The sequence below is a fragment of the Scyliorhinus canicula genome, chromosome 10 (genome assembly GCF_902713615.1).
Source record: "Scyliorhinus canicula chromosome 10, sScyCan1.1, whole genome shotgun sequence".
Lineage (NCBI taxonomy): Eukaryota > Metazoa > Chordata > Chondrichthyes > Carcharhiniformes > Scyliorhinidae > Scyliorhinus > Scyliorhinus canicula.
In genome coordinates this window covers 160,015,707-160,030,566 of record NC_052155.1, presented here as the reverse complement: position 1 = coordinate 160,030,566, position 14,860 = coordinate 160,015,707, and the positions used below count along the sequence as shown (strand labels likewise).

At 48.3% G+C, this 14,860-nt stretch overlaps 1 protein-coding gene across 39 annotated transcripts in view; it reads left to right on the top strand.

The window, feature by feature from the left end:
• Positions 1–14,860, top strand: part of rims2a (regulating synaptic membrane exocytosis 2a) — a 1,202,647-nt gene that overhangs the window by 16,905 nt on the left and 1,170,882 nt on the right. The gene's annotated exons all lie outside the window — the stretch shown is intronic.

The following is a 14,860-nucleotide window of genomic DNA, read 5'->3' as shown; positions in this document are numbered from 1 at the left end:
ACTGGAGTCAGGTGTGCAGGAATACCATTTCCAGTACTGCCATTGGATGACAGCCGTCCACCACCAGCCCACGGCCTCAAAAGAGATACTGGAATTAATGTAGCTAAACCCTGCCTCCATCTGCTGCTGTTGCTCTTTTGCAGGCTGAGGTGCTTCCAAAATTTACTTGTCAGTATTCACATTCCGGGACCCATTAAAACTTGGTCTCAATGGATGCCAATTACTTCGGGCTAGAAATTCAGGCATGCCCATTTTTGGGGGTGGAAGACATGCTATCTGCCCCAGAATAGTGAGGCTTGAGGTGCCCCAGTTAGTGAACCTTGGGCCTCATTGTTGCAGCCAATGTGGCAATGAAAAGACTGGAGTAGAGCTGTATAATATTGTGTTGCTGCCAGCTATGCAGCAGAGCTCAGGTACGTGGGTCATGGGTTCGGGATGTCAGCAGGATTTTGGGAATGTGGAGGGATTGCTGACAGGAGACAGGTATGGTAGGCTGAAGGAGAGAATTGGGAATTAGAGAAGGTGTAGGATAAATATTGGATAGACAGGAATACACCTTCTCCAGATGCCATGTTCGTTCTCCAAGAGATAATTCCTGTGCCCCCCCCAACCCGGTTCATTTAATGCAATTCTTTGCACAAACCCGGAGGCTGATACAAATAAGCCATTTTCTGGGAAAACAAGTACTGAGCAACATCACCCTGCAGTGATCTTTCGTGGAGATTGCCACTTATGTTTGCAGAGCAACTCTGCAGGGGAACAGAAACCAGCAGTGAAAATATGTCAACATTGGATAAGTTTCAGATGTCAGATTTCCAGTCAGAATGTCGTTATCAGAAGCACTTGTACCAATAACACAAGTTTATTAAAGTGGCAAGCTTGCCCCACAAGGAAATTTCACAACTACTCCGACAGTGACAGCTTGATTCTTTGTGGGAACGTCAGAGAGTTCTTTGGTCTGCTCACTGAAATGGCTAGAATGGCTAGTCTTCGTGGGGATGAAAATTGGCGATGATGGTAGGACATATATGTGATCTAAACCAATGGAGAAGAGTGGAGTGGAAGCATTGATTCTTCATATACTAAGTTTGTCACAAGTTGTCCCATCTCCTTTAGTTATACTGTTCTTTCCAGGGACATATCCATCGGCTTTTGCCACTCTGGTTATTACTTTCCCAATCAACTCGTTTTTCCCCCTATAATTAGCTTTCATTTTCCCATTCCTTCATTTGATTTGTGTACTTTATGCAGCTTTTATTTTGCCCTTGCATTTAATTTCCAAATCGGTTAATTCATCAGGCTTTCTACAACAACTCCTCCATTTTCTTTATTTCTTTAACTGCATTGAATAATAAGTTGTTTTTACTCTGTAAATGCTGACTGAACTCTCTTTTTTTGGCTGTATAAAACCCACCTGTCGGTGTTTGCTATGGATGCCATCATGCAGTACCTGATAGACTGAAAGTTTTGAAATTGTTCAGTTTTGCATCAAAGTTTCATCTTAAAAGAGTTCCACTCACATGTGGAGAATAGCAAACGTGGTTGACTCGGATTTTCCATTGTCAAGTATCCCATTCGTATTTTATGACAGATGTGTGCTTAATGACGCAGTCAAAGTACATTTAACACTGAGGAGTAAGCCAGAAAACATTTGTTAATAGATCAAACGATGAACAAACCTGGAAAGGAACATAATGTTTATTTTAATACATTTATTATTACTATAAGAGGTCTGATTTGTTTGTGTGTGTATAGGTGTGCGTATACATAGATATATAGTTATAAAACTCAGTCCTTGGGAGGGATGGAAGATTACATTCTATTTGGACCAAAATTTAATTACAATATAAATAATTTGATAAGAGCTTTGGTGCGCCTTTTAACTACAGTGTAGCTGGCTTTGAAAACTGGGATTGCACATCCGGTGAAGTTATTAGTGCCAGCTTTGGCAATGAAATAAACAGTTGCATTGTTCCAACTTTAATCATTGATAGTTTGGAAACTAAGGTAGTAAGGCTGGAGAAGCGGTCATGGTCAGTCAGGTCTGGGAAATCTGAATTGAGGTAAAGCCTGGAGTTGCTGTTAACATCAGGATTTGCAGGATTCTATAATTACTGAATGAGTAAAATATCCTGATAAAGCCACCACAGAATTTGGTTTTAATATATGATTTTGACAGGTTCCCCAGTAATCCCTGTAACTGAATAATTACCAAACTTGAAAGGTCCATGTCTGTGGAAGCTGAGCGAGATTGCACTGTTCAAAATGTCCATAAGAAAAACCAAGATTAACCTTTGCACAATGCTTTATAGACAATTGAATACCTTTTGAAGCACAGTTACTGGTGTAATCCGCAACCACCCACGTTGTTTTGCCATGACAAATATCACTGAATGAATCTTAAAAATTAAAGGAATATCTAAAATTAATTGGAGTGCTCCACTGTACTTATTTTACCCCTCATTTTTTCACTTCCATTCCTGAAGATCTGATTCCTTACTGACATCTCGCTCTCTGCGTGCTGACCAAGGTCGAATATCTCACCGAAATGACCATTAGAACATAGAACAGTACAGCACAGAACAGGCCCTTCGGCCCTCAATGTTATGCCGAGCCATGATCACCCTACTCAAACCCACGTATCCACCCTATACCCGTAACCCAACAACCCCCCCCTTAACCTTACTTTTATTAGGACACTACGGGAAATTTAGCATGGCCAATCCACCTAACCCGCACATCTTTGGACTGTGGGAGGAAACCGGAGCACCTGGAGGAAACCCACGCACACAGGGGGAGGACGTGCAGACTCCACACAGACAGTGACCCAGCCGGGAATCGAACCTGGGACCCTGGAGCTGTGAAACATTTATGCTAACCACCATGCTACCCTGCTGCCATTATTGACATGTGAGCCATGCCAGTACACACAGGCAATGCGTTTAACTATAGAGGGAAGCATCACCTAGTCTAGTTGTGTTCTCCCTCAGCATCCACAAACATGCACCTTTCCGAAGAACTCATGAGATTGTGATCAGGACTGGGAATCATGGGCTGGATTCTCTGCACCCCGATGCCAAAATTGCGTTCGGCGACGGGACGAAGACTCCAGTTTCCCGCATAAAATCGTGTCCGGCACCGGTTCCACGATTCTCCGCCCCTCGAATTATCCACCACCTGAGGCCCGCCCCGCTATTCTCTGTCCCTGACTGGCCGAATTTCGACGGCGTGGACCATTCATGGTCCCACCGTCCATGATACCCATGTGGCGGCTGCGGACTCAGTCCGGGGCTGCCACAGTCGGGGGAGAGCTGATCGGAGGGCAGGAGGTCCTCATTTGGGACTGGGGTTTTTTTTCGTGCCGGTGGTCCGGGTCGGGCGAGCGGCCGATTGGGTGCACTATTTCCGTGGTCCAGGTCCATGGTCTGAGTCTGCCACGGAGCACAGTGTGGCTGCTGGAGGTCACCGCCTTGAGCATGCGCGGACTCTGATCCGAAAGTGGGGGGTGGGGGTGTATCAGCAGCTGGAGCTGTGAGCTCCATGACAGCTGTCTGCTAGCCCCCTGCACGGATGTGAATCCCACAGTTTTCATGACGGCGAGGGTGCATAGTCCCAAAATCCAGCCCCATGATTGAATTCTCTCCTTTCCGGGAGGGTGTGAATTTAGCTGCGGCATTTCATCTGATATCTCAGGTGGATTTGAGTAAATCAGTATATACCAGAGATTGAAACGATGATATTCTGATCCCATATGGCTTTGGAGAATACAAAGGATTTATTCTAAGCCATGATCAGCTGTTGTGCGCTTATGCTTCTAATTCAGTTTTAGTAGTACTTTACACAACTAAATATTATTAGAACTGGGCCCTGACTGACAAGTAACTATACTCTGAACCTAATCACACCATTCATACTGTATCACTCTTTACCCTATCAACGATGAGGAACCAAAATATGAGGGATCAAATATGTTATCAGTATTCAGTGAAATCATAGCTAGGAGATTGCTGCACAGCAGTCTGTGTTTCAGTAAAAATCTAAGTTGGTGCTTCCTACATTGCTCATATAAATACATTTTGAACTAAATTTGTTTTAAATTATATGGCACACCCACAGAGAGTGGAACTGGGAAAACATTATACCATAAGCAGTGAGATCAGATTCTGACAGGAATTCAGCATTATAATACTTTAAATCACAACTGCAGAGGTTAGCACCTGTAGTTTTCCCGACCAACACAAACCATTTTTCATCATGCTAGTCTAATATAGTTTTCTGTTATTTGGATCATTACTGCCACTCTACTGGTGTAGCAATTGGCCAATGAACTTGCAGGAGATCCCATTCTATCCTATCTCATTTTGTAAGTACTGGGTCATTCATATACTCAGGGTGTTGCCGACCCTATAAAAATGTACTAGCAGCATATATTGAGCGGAATCTTCCACATTTTTCAAAGTGTCAGACTCAGACTGAAAACTGACGTCACTCTCCAATTACATAGATTTGACTCCAGATCTTAAGCCTCTTTAAAAAAACAAAATGAGTGGGGATGTTTTCTGTGATGTCACTCTGGCAGGATGGGGCCTGAGAGCCGGCATCCGGCTCCACAGAGATTGAGGAGACATCTTCGAAGGGCTCCCCCCCCTCCCCACGGAGGTATGGCTGGTGTTTTCATCCCTTTCAGTGCCTGCTCCCCCTCCGTGCCTGCAAATTCCTCCCTCAGTGCCCGCTCTCCCCACTGCCCCCTTGCCTCACCACACATAGATGGAAATCCCCCACCCCATTAGACTCCCATGAGGGACTGTACCGGCAGTGCCGTTGGCACAGTTTGGCCACATTGTGCGGCATTCTGTGCAGGAAATGTCTGCTGGCGTGGCCCGTGGTGTCATGCTGGTGGGCCGGGAATCCCAAATTGGGGCGCCCTTTATCTCTTACAAGAAACAAATAAATTCTTCCCCCTCCGCCCCACGAGCAAAAGGGGAACCCCTCCTAGTAGCACAAGGGGAACCTCCTCCCCCCCCCCACACACACACACACATACAAAGGGTACACCCCCTCCACGGATGAAGGGAATCACCTCTCCAACTCCCCAACCGTGCTTCCCAGAGACCCCCCTTGGACTCTCCCTTGGTTCAGGGGCAGTGCTCGGGTACTGCCTGAGCATGTACCTCTCCCCTGGGTCCTGTACTTATCTGTGGGTCTCCGGCAGGTTTCCTTTGCCAGATTCATGTTTTGCAATAGCAGTTGTAAACCTCACATCCTTCCAATAAAAAACTAACCGACTAACTTTTGTCTCTAAACCTGAAAGTAACATAACCCAAGAATGCTTGAAACTCTTCTTCAGGTAAATTATGTGAGCAACTATACACAGACTTTTTTGGTTATAAGTCGTGGCATATTTATTTATTGTTCATCTCACCCCAGCATTCCCCTCAGGGTAAAACGTAAAGGAGAGGCAACTTCAATGTGGGTTAACAATCTCCTGTCATCATTTCTGCGAGAGATGTGTGCAAACCCTGAATATAAGAGTCCTTCGGTTGATTCCCTTATTTCCCATTTCTTTATTTTTGCTGTTTTCATTTTGTTCCAAAGATGCTTAATGGATATATATCTTGGGGGAAGTGAAAAACTCAAAAGTTACAAAAGTGAACACTGTGCCGGCCTGTGGATAGCAGAGCTCAGACTTTCTGGCACCCGAGAGATCGGTGGGACTCCTTTCAATTGGTTGGCTGGTGGCCAATGAATTGGGGTCAGTTTAAGTGAGGGGAGGAGGTTAGGAATTAGATAATAGTTAACCAGTTGTATTTGCTGTATATTTAATTATCGTTCTTGTTATTCATAAAATTAATTGTGTTTACATTTACAAACCTGGTGACTGTAGTTATTGGGAAACCAAGGGCCAAAGACTTTGGGTGTTTCCTAAGAATTGTTTATGAATTTCAATTGTGTTGGAACTCCGGGTTAACTAAGGCTGAAATTGACCATGCTCTAGCCCAGGGGGTTGAACACAAAGAAATGGTACAAATGGTCATTTAGGCTGTTTCGCCATTCTTTGCTGAACCTATGAGGGTGGCTTGTGGAAGCCTTGAGGAATTTCCTGGAACATTCTTTCATGTGATTTTCTGGATGAAGAAAAAAAAGTTAAATTTGAGGATTGTTTATATCATATTTCACGCTTATACTGCAAATTCAAAACTAAAATTAGTTCACATAAACTGATCATTACGCATTTGCAGTGTCTATTTTTGGAGCCTGGTGAGCTGGGCAATACAGTGGGTTTGACATTTACCTTTTACCTCTGGAAACTAGTTCAAATAGGATGAAAGGTTCCTGTCTTATGGCTCTGAGGGACCTGTATGAAATTAGTTTGGGCAAGTCTCAAACTTTACGGACATCATGCTCTATTATAAATCTGTTCCTAATTCATCAGAAATTGGCAATCTCACTCACAGCAGGCACAAGCTGGCTGCTATGAGAAATGAAGGAGACAATATTGTACCTGAGGGATAGTTTATTGTGGTTGCAGTGAAGAGTATTGATGGGGCAAAGCAGAGTGATCTTTGCTTTACATCTGACTGCTAAACCTGTAGTTATTGTAGTCACCTGAAGCCAGCAAACTATCCAGTCTTCAGAACAGCGACCACAACACCACACAACCCTGCCATGGCAATCTCTGCAAGACATGCCAGATCATCGACATGGGTACCACCATTACACGTAAGTACACCACCCACCAGGTACGCGGTACATACTCATGTGACTCGGCCAACGTTGTCTACCTCGTACGCTGCAGGAAAGGATGTTCCGAAGCGTGGTACATTGGCGAGACCATGCAAACACTGCGACAACGGATGAATGGACATCGTGTGACAATCGCCAGGCAGGAATGTTCCCTTATAGTCGGGAAACACCTCAGCAGTCAAGGGCATTCAGCATCTGATCTCCGGGTAAGAATTCTCCAAGGCGGCCTTCAGGACGCGCGACAACGCAAATTCGCCGAGCCCCAGAAACTTATAGCCAAGTTCCGCACACATGAGTACGGCCTCAACCGGGACCTTGGATTCATGTTGCATTACATTCATCCCCCACCATCTGGCCTGGGCTTGCAAAATCCTACCAACTGTCCTGGCTTGAGACAATTCAGACCTCTTTAACCTGGGGTTACCCCTATCTCTGGCTCGGTAAAGACTTAATTACCTTCAAATGCTCGCATTCAAAGCATTGTCTCGGGCTGGTGTTTATAGCTCGCGTCACTGTCCATTGCATCCTCGTCGGGTGGGAGGGCAGGATAGGGGGTGGGCAGCTGGTGACCCTTGTGGTCAGGGCACCCGGCAATGGCAGCTGGCAAGGATGCTGGCATGTGGTGCAGGGTGTGGAGCGTGCACACTGCCGGCGGGTGGAGTTCGGTCACCCTCCGGGTTGGGGGACAGGGGGAGGGGAGGGTGGATATGGGTGTTTGGGATGGCGATGGTTCGTGCCAGGGGCACAGTGCTGCTTTCTCAACCTGCCCGTCCTGAGGAGGACGTGCAGCCTCTCTGCTCTGCTGTCCGGTCCTTGCGGTGTGGCCGACACGCTCACAGCCTCTGCCACCTGCACCCAGGCCCGGTGTTCGGCAGCGAGTGGCAGTCTCCTTCACACCCCGGGGAACCAGGTTGCTCGCCTCTCCTCCATGGCGTCCAGCAGGGTTTCCAACTCTGCGTTCGCAATCCGGGGTGCCGCTCTCCATGCTGCCATCTTGTTGGCTGGGTGAGTGTGTGTGGGGAGTGGGGTTCTAATATGCGGATGTAGCTTGTCAGCCTCTCGAATGGCAAAGACATTCCCAGAATCAGACGTTTTTCATTGGAATCGATCGAGTTCCACGTGGTGCCAGTGCTAGCCGATTAACGGATCATGAACTGCTTCAGGACCGACCCCAATTTAGCTGCCGTGGAAGTCCACCGATTCAGTCCTGGCGTCTCTGAGACGGAGAATCCTGCCCATGGTTTTTCGCTGGTACCACTGAATTGCCATTTTTACCTGAGATACCCTCAATTACGACACAGGAGAGAAGATTGGTAATTCAAAGGCTTTAATTACCAGAGAACCGGACAGCTGCTGAGAAGTGTGCTCACAGCACGCTGCCCAGTGAGCATCACCTTATATACTGTTTCCTGCGGTCGGAGCCAGAGGCGGAGTCCCCCAGGGTTCCAAGCCCGGTCTTAAAGGGCCAATGTATTAAAGGCAAGGTACAGTTACAGCAGTTACCGATACCATTCATCACATTACCTATGGTTGTGGCCAAGCTGATGAATGTTGTTTCGAAAGAGAAAACTGTGTATTAAATTTGAAAGCTGCTGCTAAGCAAAATGTTGCCCACTTGCTTATTTGTTCAAGTTGACTGGAAGGGCAGATTTCCTTGTGTTTGCTCTACTTGGAAGTTAACAGTTTTTGCTTCATCGGGGCACTGACGCACTCTGTCATTCAGACAAATATTAGCTGAGCATTAAACTCTCAGCACTGCATAATTAACATGAACTGCTTCCTGTTTGTTAACAGATCAAGTCAGGTGGCGCTCCAGTAAGATTGTACGCTCACATGTCCATGTACGCAGTGTTCTGGAACTGTGAAATCAATGATATGGTTACTGTGGTGACACATTAACCAGTCAAAACATGGAGGGCTGTCATCTTAAATTATCACTAAATTTTTAGTTGTGCCTGGGTTTGTTTGTTTTTTTGATGAAGCTGTTGCAAAAATATTTCTGTGCATTTGAACTATCTCTTGCTTATACAGGTGGCAAAGTCCAATTAAAAATGTTTTGGCTCCAAAGTATATTAATTCCAGATGAAATTTTGCTTTAGCTGTGACTCACTCCAGTTTAATTCTGAATCATCTTATTGTTTCCGACAATGGAACCTAAAAATACTGGTGAGGCAAATTTCTGTGTTGCTTTTGATCTGCTTCCGTTCCCCCCCTTTTCCAAGTGGAGCTGGAGTGTCACAGCAGCTTTGTGGAACTCAACATTAATAGCTTAGCAAAGACACCCTCAGGTTTTATTTTATTCTGTTTACCAGAGATAATCCAGCCTTGTATTTTAGGGAGTGTGATTTGAGTGGCAAAGTTAAATTTGGCATGTTATATAATTCCGATGAGGTGCTGCTTTCTCTTGTTAGGCGAGCTTTATTTCAGCTGCAAGCTCTTGTGATATCTCCTATTAGAGGCCAATGCTGTGGCTTTGTAAAGAGGAAAAAAACAACAAATTAAAATAGTAAACTGAGCCAAATTTGGATCAGACTAGGTCCCTTACTGGCGGGACCTGGCGGCGTGAGTGGGCTCCGGGGTCCTGGGGGGGAGGGGCGCGGGCTGATCTGGCCCCGGGGGGGGGGCAAGGTAGCTTGGCCCGCGATCGGGGCCCACCGATCCGCGGGCGGACCTGTGCCGTGGGGGCACTCTTTTACTACGTGTCAGCCGTGCCAGCCTCCGCGATGGCCGACACGTGGGTGACCCCCACCCCGCACATGCGCGGGGATGACGTCAGCGGCCGCTGACGCACTCGCACATGCGCGGACTCTCGCCGGCTAGTGGAGTCCCTTCAGCCCCGGCTGGCGTGGCGCCAAAGGCCTTCCACGCCGGCCGGCGGGGTGCAAACCACTCTGGCGCCGGCCTAGCCCCTCCTCCGCACATTTGGGGCGGGTACGGGAGAATCCTGCCCAATAATTTTTTTTTGCGCCTGGCGCTGATTCCGACGCCATTCTCCGGTCCTTCGCAAACTGATCAAAGTTTGTGCCCCGAGCTGGCATGTCCATGTAAAACCGTAATTTGTGTGGATTTAAATATCATTTGCAACTTAGACGCTTCATGCTCCAACTCCGCCCTTGTGATGCTCCACCCCTCTTAGGTGAATGTCTTGTGGACACAAATATTTCCAAGCAGGGATCAGGCTCCATAGCTGCTGAGGGGGAGCAGGAGGCTAAAAAAACTCTCAAAAAGCCTCAATAATTGTTGGACCTGCTGGGGGTGGCTTCCTGGGCCAGGGGCATTAGCAGGGAATAACTTGGCTCCAAGTCCGTGGACCCGGAGGTGACTCTTCAGGATCGGGATGGCCTTGCTCAGATCACCATTGCTGCAGTCTGCGATTTAAACGCATCCCTTAGGTGCTGCTTACAGGCTCCTGGCTGCTCACACTGCTGACTGCTGACTGTCTCCGATGAATGATCTGGTCACCTAGGAGCCCTGCCAGTCCACCCCTCTGGAAACCCTCATACCCCAGCTGTATCATCAAAGGGGTGGGCATGGCCAAGCTCAATCAGGGACCCACCAGGTGTTAACAATTCTGAGAAGCGCTGCTCCACTGCAGAGGAAGCAGGGGATTAACAGAGCTCACCCCAAACAGAGGACACCTGCACGTGGCCTTTGGAACCCTCCCTGGTTTTCTCCCCCTCTCAGGGTGGCCTCACTAGTGACCCCCACCTTCAGGATCACCAGCTGCCTCCACCTGGTGAATTTGGCAGTGCTGACTGTCTCTGCCACCACCTCCCAGGATCCTTCAGGAAGGTGGGCTTGAGTCTGCGGCCCACCCTGAGGAAGAGGGTGTCCCTCCTCTCCTCGCTGGCATTAAGCAGTGGGTCCACCTTGGACTCCCAAACTTGGCGGGTTGGGTGGGGGGGGGGGGGGGGGGGAAGAGACGACAGGTCTTCTCCGAGCCATCTTCGTGGCTGCAGTGAGTGTATGGTACATGGAGCGCTTAAAACAGCTCCAGTTGTCCGGCTCTTAGCGCTAATTCTGGCCCCAACAGTTACAACGCCGACTGGGCCAGGAATTGCTTTCAATTCGCACCAGCAGAATGTTGGCCCACGTGCATGTCCTGACTCACTTACCAAATAGCGCCCCCAATGGAAATGCGTACTGCATGCTATTCAGTCCTGGCGGGAATCCTTGTCTCCACACGGACTACTTATACCTTCATAACTGCACAACAGTTATTTTACAGAGATAACAGACACATACACACAGTTGTACATCAAGGGGCTAAGATTACATCATAAGCTTAATGCAAAGCCTGGTCCATGTTCCTGCTTCGGAACAAATTTTGCAATCTGATAATCAAAGGCTTAATTTATTTGATTATTTTCCTGTTTACCCATCGTTTCCACATCTCTATATATTCATCTTTATTCGAATTGTTTTAAGTATGTGTGAGTATGACGTGGGTTTTAAGAGTGCGCTTTTCTTTGGCAATGTTGCAGAGTTATCAACTTGTGATTCATTCATTTGATATTTTACAAGATTATGTCAAGCATCAGTAAATGTGCAACCAGAGGTGGAGTAAGTAAAAGTACTTGAGTTTTGGAAAATTTGGGGGTGATGCTGCACGGGCCATGTTTATTTCCCATCCCTATTCGCTGAGCGCCCGTGATAGTGGGCCTTTCCCTTGATGCACTGCAAGTGTAGTAATGGTTAAACTACAATGATTGTTCATTAGGAGATTCTAGGAATTCATCCGGAAATGACAAAGGAATGGCAATATAGAATTAGAAACAAATTTCTATGGTGCAGGAGACCATTCGGTCCATCGGGTCTGCATCGATCCCCTAAAAGAGCACTTTACCTAGGCTCACTCCCTAGCCCTATCCCCATAACCACTCCTAATTTTGGACACTAAGGGCCTTACTGAACCCTCCGGCCCCGACGCAACGTGGCGCGGGGGTTCCGGGGCCGGACGTGCAACAAAGTAGGCCCGGGGGGGGGGGGGAGAGGAGAGGAGAGAGGCTGGCCTGCTGATCGGTGGGCCCTGATCGCGGGCCAGACCCTATTGGAGGCCTCCCCACAGGACGCCTCCCCGACCCTTCGCGCAGAGTTCCCGCCGGCAGCGACCAGGTGTGGACGGCGCCGGCGGCACTCAGCTTTTTCCGCGCGGCCGCTCGGCCCATGCGGCCGGAGAATCAGCGGCCCCGCCGCGTACAGTGGCCCACGACCAGCGCTGTGGCAAACGCGCCGGCATAAATTGCGCTGATTCTCCGCCCCTTGGAGAATCACGCACCGGCATCGGGGAGGCGTGGAGCGGTTGAGGCGATTCTTCAGTCCGGCGCGGGGCTGGGAGAATCGCGCTTTTGGTGTTTTCTTGGACATCAGTCACTGAAAGTAAGTGCGCAGGTACAGCAGGCAGTAAAGAAGGAAAATGGTATTTTGGCCTTCTTGGCGAGAGAATTTGCGTGTAGGAATAGGGACGTTTTACTGCAATTTTAAAGGGTGTTAGTGAGGCCATACCCAGAGTATAGTGTGCAGTTTTGATGTCCTTATCTGAGGAAGAATGTTCTTGCTATGGAGGGAGTGCAGTGAAGGTTTACCAGCCTGATACCTGGGAATGACAGGACTGTCATATGAGCAGGGACTAAGTAAGTTAGGATTATATTCATTGGAGTTTAGAAGAGTGAGAGGGGTTCTCAAATTTCTTTGAGGATTAGATAGGATAGATTCAAAAAGTATGTTCCTGATGGTGGGGGAGTCCAGAACTAGGGGTCACCTCCCAGAGTGAAGTGAGAAACTGCTGTGTGCTCTGCTTCACCAAGATGTGGCTCACTCCAGCCACACCAGACTGTGCCATCCAACCCGAAAGTTTTTTAATCCACCGAATGGATTGCATGAAGGCCTCAGGCAAGTCGAAAGATGAGGGATCAACACCCCCTGGTGCTCAGATGTGGTGTCCCTAGCATGCCATTGCTCCCCAGACCTAGAATACCTAACCGTGATGTGTCGCCCCTTTTATCTCCCACGTGAATTCACGTCTGTTCTCATCACAGCAGTCTGCATCAAGTGAAGAAAGCACTTGACGAACTACATTCCACCATCAACACCAGGAAACAAATCAACCTGAAGCCCCGACAATCGTGGCTGGAGACTTCAACCAGGCCAATCTCAGGAAGGTCCTACCCAAACTCCATCAACATATCTCCTGCTCCACCAGAGGTTCAAACACCCTGGACCACTGCTACACGAGCATCAAAGGAGCCTACCGCTCCATTCCCCGACCTCACTTTGGCAAATCCGACCACAAGTCGGTATTCCTACTTCCGGCTTACAAACAGCAACTCAAGCGTGCTGAGCCAGTCAAGAAAACCGTGCAGTGCTGGTCCAGGGATTCTGAGGACATCCTCTGCGACCGTTTGGAGACTGTGGACTGGTCCATATTCAAAGCTGTGGCGGCTAACCTGGACGAGTACGCAACCACCGTCACAGACTTCATCAGTAAGTGTGTCGAGGACTGTGTATGGAAGAAGATAATACGGGTGTTTCCCAATCGGAAACCCTGGCTCAACCAAAAGGTTCACTCCCTGCTGAAGTTCTGGACGGAGGCGTTCCAGTCTGACGATCTGACCTATATAAGAAATCCAGGTACGACGTATGGAAAGCCATCAGGGATGCAAAAAGACAATACTGCATCAAACTCGAGTCCCAGACCAACGGCACTAAGCCACGATGACTAAGGGAGGGCCTACACAAGATCACAGGCTATAAAGCAAGGCCAGGCAGAATATTTGGGGCTCGAACATCCCTACCCGATGATCTGAACAAGTTCTATGCCCGCTTTGAGCAGTGAGCCAATATATCAGTGCCACCCGCCCCAACAGCGCTGGACACACCTGAACCAACTATTACAGCCTCAGAGGTAAGAGCTGCTTCTTGAAAGTGAATTCGCAGACAGCGACGGGCCCCGATGGGGTCCCTGGCGAGCACTCAGAGCCTACACAGACCAGCTGGCGAGTATTCGCAGATATCTTCACCACCTCATTCCTCCGCTCTGAGGTCCCCACCTCCTTCAAGAAGACCACCATAATACCAGTACCAAAGAAGAACAAGGTAGCCTGTCTCAATGACTACCGACCAGTGGCCCTAATGTCTGTTATCATGAAATGCTTCGAGCGGCTAGTCATGAGACGGTCTCGATCCACTGCAGTTCGCCTATCACCGCAACCGGTCCACAGCAGATGCTATCTCACTGGCTCTGCAATCAACACTCGAACACCACGACAACAAGGACACCTATGTAAGACTGCTGTTCAAAGACTACAGTTCCGCCTTCAACACCATTATCCCAACAAGACTAATAACCAAACTCTGCAATCTTGGACTTGACCCCTCCCTGTCAGCAGGATCCTCGACTTCCTCACCAACAGACCACAATCTGTCAGGATAGGCAACAACACCTCCTCTACAATAGTCCTCAACACCGGAGCCCCACAAGGATGTCTGCTCAGTCCTCTAATGTATTCCCTATGCACACATGACTGTGTGGCAAGACTTAACTCCAACTCAATCTGTAAGTTTGCGGATGATACGACTGTGGTGGGTCGTATCTCAAACAACGACGAATCAGCCTACAGGAGGGAGATAAATCACGTGGTTGCATGGTGCACTGAAAACAACCTCCGAAGTGGAGGTGGTCTATAGCTTTAAGTCCCTGGAGGTCACCATCACCAACAATCTGTCCTGGTCCACTCACGTTGCTGCAACGGTCAAGAAAGCCCAACGTCTCTACATGCTGTGGAAGCTAAAGCAATTTGGCATGTCTGCATAGACTCTCATAAACTTCTCCAGATGTGCCATAGAGAGCATCCTATCCGGCTGCATCACAGCCTGGTGTGGCAACTGCTCAGTCCAAGATCGCAAGAAACTGCAGACTGTGGTGAACTCAGCCCAACGCATCACACAAACTTGACACCCCCACATTGATTCTGTGTACCTCCCGCTGCCTCAGGAAGGCAGACAGCATTATCAGAGACCCCTCCCACCCAGGCATTACCTTCTTCCAGACCCTTCCATCAGGCAGAATGTACAGAAGTCTGAAGACTCGCACATCCAGACATAGGAACAGCTTTTT